Source organism: Nipponia nippon, unplaced genomic scaffold (genome assembly GCF_047370975.1).
Source record: "Nipponia nippon isolate SJK-2023a ecotype South Korea unplaced genomic scaffold, ASM4737097v1 scaffold_1, whole genome shotgun sequence".
NCBI classification, from domain to species: Eukaryota; Metazoa; Chordata; class Aves; order Pelecaniformes; family Threskiornithidae; genus Nipponia; species Nipponia nippon.
The window spans coordinates 46,664,819-46,679,444 of record NW_028262290.1 but is presented as its reverse complement, the minus strand read 5'-3'; the positions used below and the strand labels follow the sequence as shown (position 1 = coordinate 46,679,444).

General features: G+C 41.2%; 1 protein-coding gene across 8 annotated transcripts in view; it reads left to right on the top strand.

The window, feature by feature from the left end:
- The window catches only part of DTNA (dystrobrevin alpha), a 232,177-nt gene that overhangs the window by 102,287 nt on the left and 115,264 nt on the right, over positions 1–14,626 (top strand). Inside the window, exon 1 of one of the 8 annotated variants that reach the window (XM_087753986.1) lies at positions 452–641. The exons of the other annotated variants lie outside the window; for them this stretch is intronic. The gene's annotated coding sequence lies outside the window, so the exon portion shown is untranslated. Of the gene's footprint in view, positions 1–451; positions 642–14,626 lie in introns of those variants that run through there. 8 annotated transcript variants of the gene reach the window in all.

The window sequence follows — 14,626 nt, the reverse complement described above, 5'->3', positions numbered from 1 at the left end:
ACAACTGCATCGGTTAACCTGAGATCTTACCCTCCTCGGTGTGGCAGCACAACTTCCCAGAGAGTTTTCTCTTAGTTTTTCCAAGTGGTTTTTTTTCATAAGTTACTTTGCTAATGTGGCAATGTGAATACATTGACAGTGGTTTAACCTGATAGAGAGACTGTCTTACTGCAGAGGCCAGTCTTACAGGTTAGGAGGTGAATGCCCTTGAATCAATGCAAAAGGATATGTAGATTTTTTTGCTGTTGTTTCAGCTTTACTTCAAGGTATTTGAACAAGTTTTGGTTTTGTTACTATCTGCACAGTGGTTCAGACCATCTCTCTTGTCAGTCAGAATCCAGGGCTTTACCTACTTAGTGATTTTTGTTATCAGTACTTTCTAACGATCTGCTGTCTTTAGCATTTATTAACATTTCTTCCTCCCTCTCTCCCTCTTGATCAGCTTCATCAGTGTGCCTGAGTCTTCTTGGAAATGAATTTTCATGTCATTTCCTCCTTCAGATTTCATGCTGCCTTCCTAAGTCTGGCAGTTTTGTTAATACAGTTAAGCAAACTTCAGTGCACCTGTAAAGACGCGAAGGTGGAAACAGTGCCACAGGACGTTATGTTTTTTACCCTGTTAACCATTCATCCACACACAGGTAAATAGAAATAATTAATGTCAGCATTGAATTTATCTGTTTATTCAGACTCATATCAAACTCCAAAAACTATTTACTCCCCCATGTTCTCTATGCACCTTTTTTTTTGTTTTTGCACATCACTAGGTTAAATGTGGCAGGCTTTCAGGTAGCATCCATTAGGTAGAGGAAGACAATAGTACTTTAGAAAGGGAAAAAATGAGGGACCAAAACGATAGTGGGGAGGGTGGAGAGCATGCCTGAAATTAAAGTTAGATGGTTCAGTACTTTTCCTGCTTCCCATGAGGTGTTTCCAACATTTTGAATACTTTCTATTATCTGCACCTTAGAACATATTTCTTCCTTACCACTGGGCTTCTGTTTATTTCATCAAATAGTTGCTTTTCTCTCCTGACAGAATAGGAGGTGGTTAAGAGCCTCAAACTTTTGCTCTGTTCTGCTTACACAGATAACAAGAATCAGAGGCAGAAATCCAAGCGCCTTTCATGCCGGTTTAGGAACAGTGGTGAGGCTAAAGCCTCATCCACTCCCTGGTTCTGTGAGAAAGCACAAGACACACGGTATGGATGTGTGTGCAAAGCGAGTCCATGGGAAAGGCTCCAGCTTGTTTCATGGTAGACAGATATAAAATATAAGGAAAAAGTGGCCTGGCCCCCTACTTTTACATAGGGCATGGCAAGGGTTTGCAAATCTGCAGTCCTTTTCCACCGCTCTAAGTAAAAGATTTCAAGCGGCCTTTCTCCAGATATATTTATATCCGTGGTAATCCAGTGTTTGAAAGCCCTCATTGCCACTGTAGGCAAATTGGAAGCATTCCTATGGAAGCTGAGGACTGGCGTGAAGGTCAGCCTTTCCCCCCACTCACCCCTTTTAGCGGCAAGAAGCGACAGCCTGAGTTACGGTATAACTAAACCAAGTCTGAGTGGTAGGCAACTGTGCCGCAAGCAAAGAGCAAGGATGCTTTATGCGACATTGTCGGGACGAACTGCGTGGTCAGAGTTCAGATTTAAATGAGGCTCCTCCGGCTGTAATGAGGCGACTTTAACAGAGGTGAAGAAAGAAGCAGCCGTCCTGCCCCTCAGCTTCCAGGAGAGAATTTGTGAAATAAAGAAGTATATAAATGAGCAGCCCGTTAATGATCCCAGAACAAGACAGGTTTGCAAGGAGTTGAGTTGGGATTCTTGAAAATAAGGATTTGGAAACGGTGAAAATCTTTGAAGGGGAAGATTAGCTTCACAAGGAAAAAGTCAAGCAAAGTAGGATCGTGATTTAGCTCTGATTCCACCAGTTCAAGCAGAGCAAGGAAAATCCAGATCAAATTATCTAAGCAATCAAAGAAGCTTAATCTATCTAGATTTAGGGACCCTGTTCAATGGGGTGAATGAGAAATCTAATTCAAACACCCAAGAGCTCTTTATCACTAATACAGCACATCCATTGTGGCCCAAAGCATAACGCACCAGGGATGCAAGTGATTCATAGCATAGTATCACTAACATACTATCTAACTGACACTCACAGGGATGCATTAGGGGTGAATTTGTCAAGGGAATTAAAAATTAAGGAATCTAGATAGAAGGAGACAAAGCACACTCTAAATAAGTGCTTCCCTCTCCATGAGTTTCATTTGTCTTTGGAATCAGAGCTGTGATAACTTACTGCAAGGAAGGGAGAAAAGCAAGGAAGAGTCTTAGTTAGGGGCTTCGTTATTAAGCGATAACATCAAAACGAGATAGAAAAGAGTGTCTAGCTAGTTATCTTTGCTAGAGTAGCAAAAAGGTAAGAGATTATGGAAATATGGGTATGGAAAATCATATTCTCGGTGAAGCCTGGTGAACAGAAGGGACATGAGCACTGTCAGCAAAAGGTAGTTTCCTTTACCAAGGGGTGTTCCTTTGCATGGTTTTTCTAGGATCGTATTAGACTCTACAAATGTTCTTAAATATGACAATCCTGGTCATGATTTGGTGAAGAATACTGTATTTTCAATACTGTATTTGCATATTCAATGGACATTTTGTCCATTTTTAGGATCTGTGAGTATATATGAACCTTCCCCCTTGGACTTGTACTTTCTACTGTCTCATTAATCCCATTGAATCTTTTATAAAACCTTCTAAACAAGGGACAGTGTCTTAAATGTCTATAGACTGCACAATGTATTAATACCCAGTGCTAACTGAAACCTCTGAAAGATGCAGTAAAACAAATAATAATTCTTTATAACATATGGGTGCCTCTTGTACATGGACCAGCTGAGAAAGTCATGGAAGACTGCTAAAATGTACTACTGTACCATCAGAATAATGTCACTGCATGATTTTGCTCTTCAGATTTTAACCAGCATTAAAACTATAGCTCACTAAGAATGTCAACAAATTTATAAGAGAGATCTCATCTGCCCACTCCTGCAGATTAAAATCATACAACATATTAATATAATAATTTTTTTATTCATTTTGGATTCATGGAAAACAGCAGAAAAGCCAAACTGACTCCACTGGAAATAAAAAAATGAGTCCATTGGACTGACATGACTGTGTGTCAGCCTCTGAAATCTGGGATCTTGATTACGAGGAATCAAAACAGACACAAAATTTTAAGGCTACGTAATATGATGTGTATATGCCTTGTGTGCAAATAATAACGTAGGCAAAATTCCAGTACGGAACAACTTGCACTGACTAATTGATGTAGGAATATGTGCACTAGTAGGAGCAGGCTGGTCCCTCACTCAGCTCTCAGATGGCTGAGATGTTTTTCTAGGGATAAATATGTACAAGGATGATTACAGTAGCAGATGCTAACTCTAGGATCTTGGGCTCCACATCCAAATGTTCATCTGGCTCAAATCAAAATGGACAAAAGCATTTCCAAAGAGAGTGCTAACATCTCCAGGGCCACATCTCGGAACAAGAGTGGGTGTATTAACAGCAGTCCAGGGTGTCTTCTTCACAGGCAGGAACCATGCTCTCAGGGCCAGTTACCTCCAAAAGTTCCGGCCACTTAAAGCATTCAGCATGGAGAACTAAAGTATGTTTGCTTTGGAAGGAAGTCGGCTGTGAAATCCCAGGAGAAATCGATCCAGTTCTTCATAGAGCACAAGAGCTTGTGGCATCAGGGTGTTTATCTTGGATGCCTGTAGGGCTAGCTCCGGTACCCATTTCAGCTTCAATGGTGTGCTGAAAAAGGTCAAACACACATAACAACTTGCGGAAAATGAGGCTCTGGCTCCCAGACTGCCATGGCCACTGAGCGAGGAAGGGAGGCATGTATGTGAATGCCTCAGGGAGAGATGTAAAGCTGCCACCTGGCCACATTTGCCTGTGGTCAAACTTCCTATAATTCTTCCTCCGAGGAACTTGCCTTCAATATTGCCAAGTCCCAGGTGCTCACAGATCACGAGTCTATGCTGCAGAACGGTCATGAGATGTTAGAGCTACCCTGCTTTCTGGCTCGTTGCATGTTCTCTTCTGCAGCTGTGAACCGTGGAGAACCTTGAAGTTCACTGCAGAGCAAAGGAGTCTGTTCAGCCTCCTGTTTCCAGTAGCACAGTCTCTTAAGGAAAAAACACCAAATGCTGTGACGCCCTGAGAAGAGACCCTCTTTTCCTGATGGAGCAGTAGAGATACAGCCAAAAGGAGAGCTCTCTGAGGTGGGCAAGGTGGGCATATAGTGCAGAGACCCTAAAACCTAGAGACTCATTTTGGAATATGCGCAGATGATTACTTTCAGTGACAAATTAACATCCTGTGAAAGAAGGAGAAAACAACTCCTTTAACCAACAGCTCAGGGCATCTGGTTGGTCTTGGAGACATTAGGGCTTTGAGTGGAAAGGGAGCATAGCTTCTTCCTACAGATTTGTCCGTCAATAAACCTGCACTGAGATAGTCTCTGGCTCTGAACATCAACGACTAAAGCTGCTATCCAGATCCTGTGCTAAGGAAAAGCTCCTCTCTGTGATTCCACTACCTTCTCCATCAGCTTCAGGCTATACTAATTAATTAATCTATGACGAGAATCCTTCTCCCTCCCTGCCTGTCCCAGGGAACCTAACCCTCATATATGTGCTTTTGCGTGTGCATATACACACAGGCACACACACGGACACACTTAAAGTGAGCCGTGTATGCTTTCTGTATGTCATTAGACACAAACCATTGAGTTTGGGTTGAATTACTTTGGTTTTCATGATTTCGAAAAAGAAAAATAACTGAAGAAAAGATTAAGTGCCACGAGATCTTTTATTAAAGATAAGTGACATAAGAAGTGCTATCACACTGGGTCAAGGAGAGTAAAACAGGCACAAACTGCAAGTCTCCTCTTCCTTTTACCGAGCAGGTAGCCTACTAATTGTGCCAAATCGTGTCCTGATCTCCTAAGATGCTGAAGTAACTCTGTCTGGCTCTGAGGCTGACCATCCCACACGCATTGCAAGTTGCAGCTGAAAACAGAATTGAAAGCAACTGGATTTGCAGGGCTGAGAGGCACAGTGCCACCTACCTACAAACTGTAATTAAGAATGTTATTTCTCACACATTTATGTCACGAGGTGAAGACTAAAAGCCCGTTAGCTGTCTTCGGTTACGGGTATTTTTGTGTGGAGTGCTGCATAGAATGAAAAGTGGCAGATTAGACTTTCAAGCACCCTTTAACAACGGCACTGAAGCTGAGGGTGCGCTGAGGAATGCTAATACTGGAAAACTAGGAACATCTTGATTGTTAATTCTGCTGAAGTTAGCAGAGAAAAGCAGAAAAAGAAGTTGCTTTTTTTTTTTTTCTTTTTCATAACCCCTAGGCTTCATGAATGCATCACACTTCCTTATTGTCAATTTGCTCAGGAAATCACTGCTGACATCTCACCTAAGAATTTATTATTATTCCAGTCAGACTATCTTTCACTTACATTGAAGATTTCTTGGATTTTTACCAGCTTTAAATTATATTGAAAGTAGGCAGATGAACATTTAAATTAAAAGGTTAATTGAAACTGAAATATTGCACTGGCACAGTTAATTTGTTTCAGTTAAAATGTTTATTAGCTTAATTGAATATTTACAGAACCAAGGCAAAAAAAGTTGTGCATGTGTTTCCACACACACAAAAGTAAATGTACTTGTATTCAAAAGTTAAATAACCACTAATAACCCTTAAAACCAATAGTCTGTAAGAGTATATTTCCAAAACAAGGAACGTTTTTCTGTAGCCAAAGGCCAAATTTTTTATGGTTTCCTATCAGTCACCAGTTTCTTTTAGTATTCTTTAGAATTTATGAGCACACTGAAGTCTTCAAAGGTGTCAAGAGAAAGAGCTTATGTTGCACAAATGCTTGGGCCAGCAAACGCTGGTAAGGTCTTCTGCCTGAGAGGAGATGACCAAATATATGATTCTCTTGTCTTCTTTGTGGACTCTTTGAGACTGACCAGCAAGATCCTCGTGAGGCAGAGTTGTTAGAGAAATCTGTCTGCTTTTCCTTTCCCTAATTGGAGAGGGGTCAGGCCCTACTGGTGGCAGGAAGGGGAAACACTGATTCATTCTGGCTTTCCTGGAAGAAACCAGATTTCAGTTAGTAGGCTTTTCTAGTGTGCCTAATTTAACAGCACGGTCAAGTGAAGATTTTTTTTTTTCATTTGAAAGAACTGTATTCCCAATCTAGGGGGCAAATTCAACAGCAATAGCAACACCAAAATTAAACTAATCAGATTATGTCTGTATGAACACAAATGGTTTTTTTAGACAGAGCAAGTGCTTGCAGTATGTTCCAAAATAAGGAGTAACACATGTTATTTGGAATATGTTTAAACATGAAAAATGTGCTTTAATTGGATTATTTTAAAGAAGTTTATGTTTGAAAACATCTAAGCTTAATAAAAATGATATTGTGTAATTTCCTATTCAAAGAAATGTTATGGCCCTAAATAGCAACACAAATGGATTATTCTTTTTTTTTTAATATCTAATAGATGGACTATTTTAATTTCTATTTTATCCCATGTATTAGTTTTCTGACAGGATTTCCATCATCAGGCTTTAGGGAATACACTTAAGCACTGAGGTCTTGAAAATATGATAATTTTTATTCTTTAGCCAGTAGCCAGTTAGACCTCATTGGCTTTATAGCATTCAAACCTCTCTTCAGATTTGACTAGGTATTTTGCCCATTGTAGCATCCGCCTCAGTTATACGATGGATATGCTGGGACAGTGTCATACCAAAACACCAGATTATGACAAGTGGGAAGGGTGCTTTTATCCTCCAACATGATTTTGAGAGTCTATGCATCTTAGTGGCACTGCAGGAGAGGAGACAGTAGGTAGTCTTGGGCAACAAGGTGGACGCGAAGGTCAGGATGCCTCCTGTTTCACTGGAAGTGTGGCCATAACTCTCTTCAAAGCGTATTATCCCACCCTATAACTAACTGCGTCAGTTCTGAGCAACTTAAATGTGCTACTTTGTGCGGCTTAAGAAACAAAGCCTAGTCCTTTGGCCTCTAATCAAAAGAGCTACTGTTTGATTTTGATCACCTTTTGTCAGCCATTTATTGTTTTCCTCGCGCAGTGCACACACGGCTCCCGCATCAGCAGCCACCCTGCAGATGCGAGGTGCCCAAATGCCCCTCTGGTGCCCTGCTTCGAACTGATGCGCCGTTCACGAGTAGGCTGACCAGAAACACCTGTTGTTCAGGTTTGATTCTGTGAGCCCGGTGTGTTTGTTCCGTGTTAGAAATGTAATTGTCGACCTCTGAAAACTCTGTATGCAACAGTACAATTCAGTGTCTTCAGTGGGCTTTGAAAACACTTCCAACACCTTAGCATGAAGGGCACTGAGAGGTACCCCTTAGCTTCCAGGCTGTATGCTCATTGTATTTCCCTACTCCTCCCTTATTCTTACTGCCGTCCCCTCCCTTCTCTCCCCCATCTGTCCTATTCTTCCTCCATCCTCACTACGTGTGTGTGCAACTTTTTGCCTCTGTTGCGCTATTCCTTGGAGCAGACTCACAGTTTCTAACGGCCAGATGCTCTTCCTTCAAATCCGTTCTTTAACATTTATGCAAGGAATCTCTTTTTCTAGCTCTCATCACCAATAATCCATGCTCCTTTTCATTCCCTTTGTTGCCGTATGTCTTGTCTTCTGTTTGTCCTGTCTTCGGTGGCAAGTTTTTCCTGTGTTCGTGAAGCACTGGTTACCTGTACGATTCTCTGTGAATGCTGATTGTTGCCAGCATCGTGACTGCAGTTACGTTTACACTTTGCATAGGGCCAGTTGCTGATGTTATTCAGAGATATTAACTGGACTTCACCCACACTCTTCCATATTGTTGCTTTGTGCCTGATGAAACAACCTATTTGGTGTCCTGCGTATCTTGATTGAAACGAGGCGTTGCTGGAGCGCAGCACCTACTTATTGTTAGTTAGGGGAAAAGTACTGAAACCGAGGAGCTTTCCCTCTAGTAGACCTTTCCCATAACGAAGCCCATGTCACTCCTGGAGGCAAGCTGTTCTCAGGAGAGGCTTTGAGCAAAGTCTGCACCTTGATCCACCTGCCTCTAGTTTATATGGCTGCCTTGTGTGTGCCACCGGGCTGCCTAGGGGTAACAGCTTCTCCAGGTGGCCCACCGGGCACCAAGCGAGTTTGGAGCTGTCAGCATCACTGGCTTTCCCTCCTGATCTGGAGGGTGACCTTTGGAGGTGCTGGGGGCTGTGGTACCAGGTCTGGGCTCTTGTCTATAGGGCAGCCTCAGGAAGGCTGTCAAAGGGTGGTAGAGGCATACCCTAAAAATGCATAATACTTATTTCTGATGTACCCCTCTGTGCTAGAAGAGACTTGGAAACTCCTGCCCTAACTGCTGAGATAAGGTAAAACAGGGAAGGAGGTGTGGTTTCTGCCCCTTGAACAGTGAACAATGATCTTTGGAAAGGAAAGGACATGGTTCAGTGGTGGACTTGGCAGTGCTAGGTTAATGGTTGGACTCGATGATCTTAAGGGTCTTTTCCATCCTAAACGATTCTATGAAAATCTGTGGGTGAATGAGAGAAGGCGGGGGGGGGATCGTGAGCACAGAGACAAGGGACTACCTGCTTGTAAAAGAAGAAACCTCTTACAGCTGCGCCATGTGTCAGGATATGAAGCCAGCTCCTGCCGTGCCTTCTTTTTCATGTTGTTGCTGCACCTCGCTGCTGAGTCTCCTTTTCAGAGTGATTTTATTACAGTGATCTATTAAATGCAGGAAAATGGAGTAATCCTGAGCCATGATTAGAAGCTGAAGAAGGAGGATGTTTTAAGCTAGCCATTAGTAGTTTTTTTTTTTCTCCCAGCTGACAATGTAAAAATCTGTAAATCGCATAAATAACTTAAAAGACTAAAAGCAGAATGAAATAATTATTCATTTTGGGTCAGGTTTTGATTTTTAAGAGCCTAAGTGTAATTACCCTGGCACAAGGGACCTTCTAATGGTTTTAAAGCCAACAGATCTGGCTGCAATGGGAGACCTTGAGCACACTGGGCTGGGCAAAGCGGTGAGGCAGAGTCCCATGAGCTGGAGCATCACCAGCTCAGACCTGCGCCGGGGCTGGGTGGTTGCAGGCTTGGGTAAGTGTAACAGCCTTCCAGTTGTCAGGGGAAAAAAGATTATTCACCTCCATTTTCTTTAAGTGCCTGGGTTTATGACGAATATACGCTAAACTGCCATGTTTTACAACAGAAATAAGAGTTCTAAGTCAAAAGCTGAGGAGGGGGATCTTCCTTGCAGGAGAAATTGTGGCTCACCACACTTGGACTGTGTATGGCCAACAGTGAAGCATGTACTTTGTGGGGCTCTTTTACCAACCAGCTCTCTGCTCCTTCTCAGTTAAACAAGGGGCAAATCTCAGCACATTTAACTGAGCTGCATGGTGAAAGAGAAGTGGTTTAAAACTACTGAAATTGTAGGAGTCTTTTTTTGTAAGGCAGAGAATGTATCAGGTAGGTGCAGAAAAAGATCTTGCAGTTCAGAAATAGGTTTTGAATAGCAGAACATCCCAGGCCCTTAAGTTTTGGGCAAAGGTCAAAGAAATCCTTCCAGAAAGCCAATTCAGTATTCAGCCAGGCCATTCTGTTCCCATTTCTCTCTCTAAAGCCTAGGAAATAAGAAGGAGTTTAATCAGCAGTCCACCAGTACAATTAGTATTAGCTCAGAAAATTTTCCTCAGTTTGGAGTGTGACTTGGCAATGTAGAGAACAGCTACAGATCTGAAAATAGCAAGACAAGGAGCAGAAAGAGTTTTGTTCCCTTTTGCTAAGCTCACGTCTAGTCTATATGTTTTGAATTCCGACGAAAACCCAGGATCAGACAAAGTTGTAAACAGAGTAAGGACAACGTTGCTATGATCTCAACAGTTTGTAAAAAAAAAATATATTAAATTTTCTGTTTACCTGAAATGTCCTGCCCTTGTCCATAAAACCAAAGTTTTATGTGTAAATTATAATCTCTAATAGAAATAAAATACTCTACACAGTGTATTTTAAATTGAGTGCTACCATGTGAGAGAATATGTATCTTCATAATGATATCTCTGATCCTGAGTTAACTGTCAACCCAGGACATTAATATTGTGCAATTGCAACTGTTGGAAGGGGATAGTAAAAATCTGAAGTCCCATTCCAGTTTCTGAAACTCTGATCTTTTTACCAGGGCTGTAAGTGCATTCTACCTGGGAAAATGCTGATCCGTCTTCCCTTCTACTGCAGCGGGTCAGATGCGAACAGAAAGGTCCCACTGGTGTGCTGGAGGCAGAACAGACCATGACTCTGCTGTCTTCAAGATACTCCGTCTGGCTTTTGCTGCTCCTTGCAAAGGGCAGGGCTTTCTGAGCTACTGCTAATTAGAGTCCTGTCCCTTTAAATTCCTGTTGTGTCGGATGAAAAATTGGCATGTGAAAACACCTGCCTGCATTTTAAAATAACTTTTTTTCCCCCCCACCATGATTTATTGCACAAAAATAGCCAATATTTTAAACCTCTCTCTTCTGGGAGTGTCCCATGCGATCTCTGTGTCTTTTCTTCCCTCTTTTCTATATTCACTGTTTGGTAGATATACTTTTCCTATCAGCTAAGGATAGACAGCTAAGGGATAGATTACTTTCTTTGGAATCAGTGACTGAAATTATTACATGAAGGTCATTAGGTTAATTTCCTATCTTTGTAAAACAGCATATAATTTTAAATCCAAAATTATCTAAAGTGGATAAAGATGTGGAAAAAATGAGCTGATATAATGATGCATAAAATCTCCCATCAGTGAGTATTTCACATCTGCCACTTAAGGATGAACAAGACTGTGTCATTTATAACAAATGCCACCTTTTTCATTGAGAATCTTACAGTAATTAAAGAAGAGAAGTGACTGTTGATCCACACATTGCCGTCATTCATTGCTTATCAATTGTTATTTCTGATGTTGCTGTTCTGTTGCCTTGGCTCCCCTTTGATTGTGAATCTGTTCACATTACAATTTAACCTTGCAGCATTCTAATTTTAACACTGCAACACTACAAAGTAGACAAACATACACACTAGACTCCGTTTTCAAAAGATGATGTTTATTTTCGTTGTCCAGCTTGATTTTTGGGGGGAGAATGAGAACTCTTCTTTTGTGAAAGGCAGACACCTAATGGATGTCTTACAATATATCCAGAAATAGAGGTATCCTAAATCACAGGTTACTTTTGAAAACAAGCCATTATGGCTAAAATTAAACATAGGTAGAATCCTGGCAAAATTTACTTCATTGTCATTGAAGTCAATGAAAGCCTTTCCATTGATTTAAGTGGAACTGGGATTAAACTCTGCATTTTATATAGAAGATTAAGAGCTTTTACTTTTTTCACATGCAGACCTATGCACCCTTTCTATTCCCCTTTCTGTTCCCTTTTCTGATTTAAATGTATGCTGCTGGAAAAGAGCCACTTGAAAGTTCACAACCTGTAGGAAAGATGGCGTGCCAGCAGCGGGGAAGCATTAATCGGTGCAGGCCAAGCACGGCTGCGTACCTCAGCCGGTGCCTTTAGTTCCCAAATGAAAGGGTATTTCACTTGACAGGGCTGCAGCAAAAAACTCCAGGTAGATTTCAACAGGCGTCAACTCCCAGTGTAAAAAGGAGAAATTTCAGACATATTTACTGAGGCTTTCGAGTTCAGTGCAAGACATTTTCTGTAAGACGGTGTGCAGGCTGCACTTGTGAAAGTATATTCGTGTAGCAACTTAAAACAATTCATTGGATTCATCAAAGCAAGGAAAAGTTGGGATGATTTCCCTTTCTGTAATAAAGAAGTCGCCCCTTGCCACACATTATTTACACATCTTGCTCGTAATACTACTGCTGAAGAGAAAGTGTTTCATCTCTGAAGTAGACAAAATGTTTCCTGATGGCCAGAGTCCAAAACAATGCAGGATGGAGCAGAACTTGCAACCATATCCTCCTATTCTTCTGACATTCAGATTTCCTCAGCAAGTTTTTCAGGAACAAGATAATGTTGGGGTCCAACAAGGACACCAACAATACTTTTTGCTAAATACTGTTCCTTTTTTCAGTGTGAGGAAACAAATACATGTCAAGGGAGTAGGTCTGCAGTGAGCTAAGTCATAGCAATACTCAGAGTAAATGGCTTCTGACTTTTAAAAGTGTTTGTTTCTACGGACAGATGTTAGTTTTGCCCTTTCTCTGCGTGGCAGAAATCTGAGGAGCAGGGACCAGTGTCAGGTCTGTCTTGTTCCAGGTGTTGATCCTGAGGAAGAGTGCCTGGGGGCCTGCGAGCAATGGAGCAACTATTGCATTTTACAGTGGACATCCTTAAGGGAGAAGCAGGGGTTGTACCAGAATGCCATGTTTTCAAAATAAAATCTGCAGTGTTTGTTCCAGCCAAGAGAACTTTGCCACAATATTTTGCTGCAGTACTCATTGTAACTCTGGCCAGGAGCCCTCAAATGCAAATCTCTCTCAGCATCTGCTCTTCATCCTTCAGGGCAAAACTTTGGCCCAGCCCCTGAAAAAACCTAAAACCTTATTTTAAAGAACAAACATTTACTTTCCCACACCATTACCTGAGTGGAATACAAGATAATTGTTTACGGAGAAAAACAAAAAAAAAAGACCTTTTTTAAAGTCACCCTGTAAAAAGGATGGAAAGTGTATGCTAAAGTCCTTTTCTTTCCAAATCTGTGTTTTCCCCCATAAATATCAGCATAAACTGATGCACATACTGAAGTTCATGTTTGTTGCAGATAGATCCATGACTTCAAGAACAAGTAAACCACCTTTGTACCAGGACAGAGATGTTCCAGATGCTGTATCTTGCCTGGAAGGACAGGAAATCTGTGTAGAAATCTTTTTCATGGATAGGGATATAGCAGAAAAGATTATTCTGAGTAGCTGTTGCCCACGGGAAGCTTAAAAAGTTTAATTTTAAAAGGTTTTGTATCCCATATACATTCAGGTGTTACCTGTTTTGCAGTCAGTGTTTGCAATACTAGGGAAACATAAAACAAACTCACCTTTATCCTGATGTAACCAAATGTGTGCAGATGTGATATCTGTTTGTTTGGTGTGCATGAGGAGAATGGGAACACCTTTTCTTTGGACATTTGAGAGAGTACTGTATTTGCTTTTTTCCTAATCCTTTGCCATATCAAAAACTGAGCAGTCAGGACAAAGACTATGTGATGTGTCCTTTTGATCCTAGCAAATACATTATTGCGGTCTGATAAGGTGCTTTTTTTTTTTTTTAAATGTTTGTACCTAGCTTTTCTGTTGCAATTTTAGAGGTGAACAGAAAGCATTCACATATGAAGCACTGGTTTTGGTGCTCAGTATTCTTCCTCTTCAGAGCAGCTCACGTAAAACTGTTCCAGGATCTGAGTTTTTGGCACTGTTAAAGAATTCAGCTGATGTCATGTAGTGTTGCTGGCAGATACAGCAACTTCCAGGGGCTTAAAAATGTTGATTCTCCATCTCGTTCTATTTTAAGTGTGTTAGTTTATCATTTTTATGTGTGCGTATTTTTACAGTTTTATAAATTTATAATCTTACAAAATTCTAAAGCTTTTTAATGATTTCTAGTCCCCCCCCACCCCAGACAGTGACACCATTTCAGTCAGTACAATTTCAGCAGATCATTTCGGAACAATCTACTGAAATTTAGCTATTTGGGTCTCAACCTTGAGTATTTTTCTTATATAGCTAACATGATTGTCAAAAATGCATATTGGTTTTCTTCCTAATGCGAGATCTTAGATGAAAATGAAGTTTGAAGGGATCCTGTTACGTTTTTTTTGCCCTCGTTATTTTGACCTTGTTAATGCTGCGGGTTATTTATAGCTCCATGACTGCTATGTTAAAACCTTTGCAGGCAGACTGACTCTATCAGAAACTCCATATTTCAAAGACTTCCAGGATTGCTGCTACTTTGGAGTAGGATCTGCTCCACCCTGGCTTCTCATGGACCCTCTAGGGCTTCTGCTCTGGGAAGCCCTGCTGATGTAGCCAGCTCATACAACTGACACACAAATGCTACCTCCAGAAGTGCTGCCCTGTAGTATTTTTCTACCTCACCCTCTCTGTGATGTTGTGTATTAGATGATACAACCTTAAATAGCCTGTTGCTAATATAGCAAGGAATGACTGGCACTTGGTACAAACGAATCTCCTGGCATTGGAGATTGCCAGTGGAAATCCTTTTGGTGCTTCTCCTCAGCTGCAGAAAAATGAGGTGTACGCAAGGAACACCACCAAAAGGCCTTTCTTTGCCAAACATTTCAACACTTTACAGCATGTAAGTCTCTTCCAAGCAAAGGTATTTGTCCTCTCTAGCTGCTCTACAAATAGGATTGAGTGGCAAAACTGTAAATAAATAAGTAAAATAAAATTGTAAGCAACTGGAGGAAAAAAAGCCTCTCTGGCTCTCTCAAGTCCCCTTTTCAACTAATTTGTGTTGTAAAACCACGCTTCCACA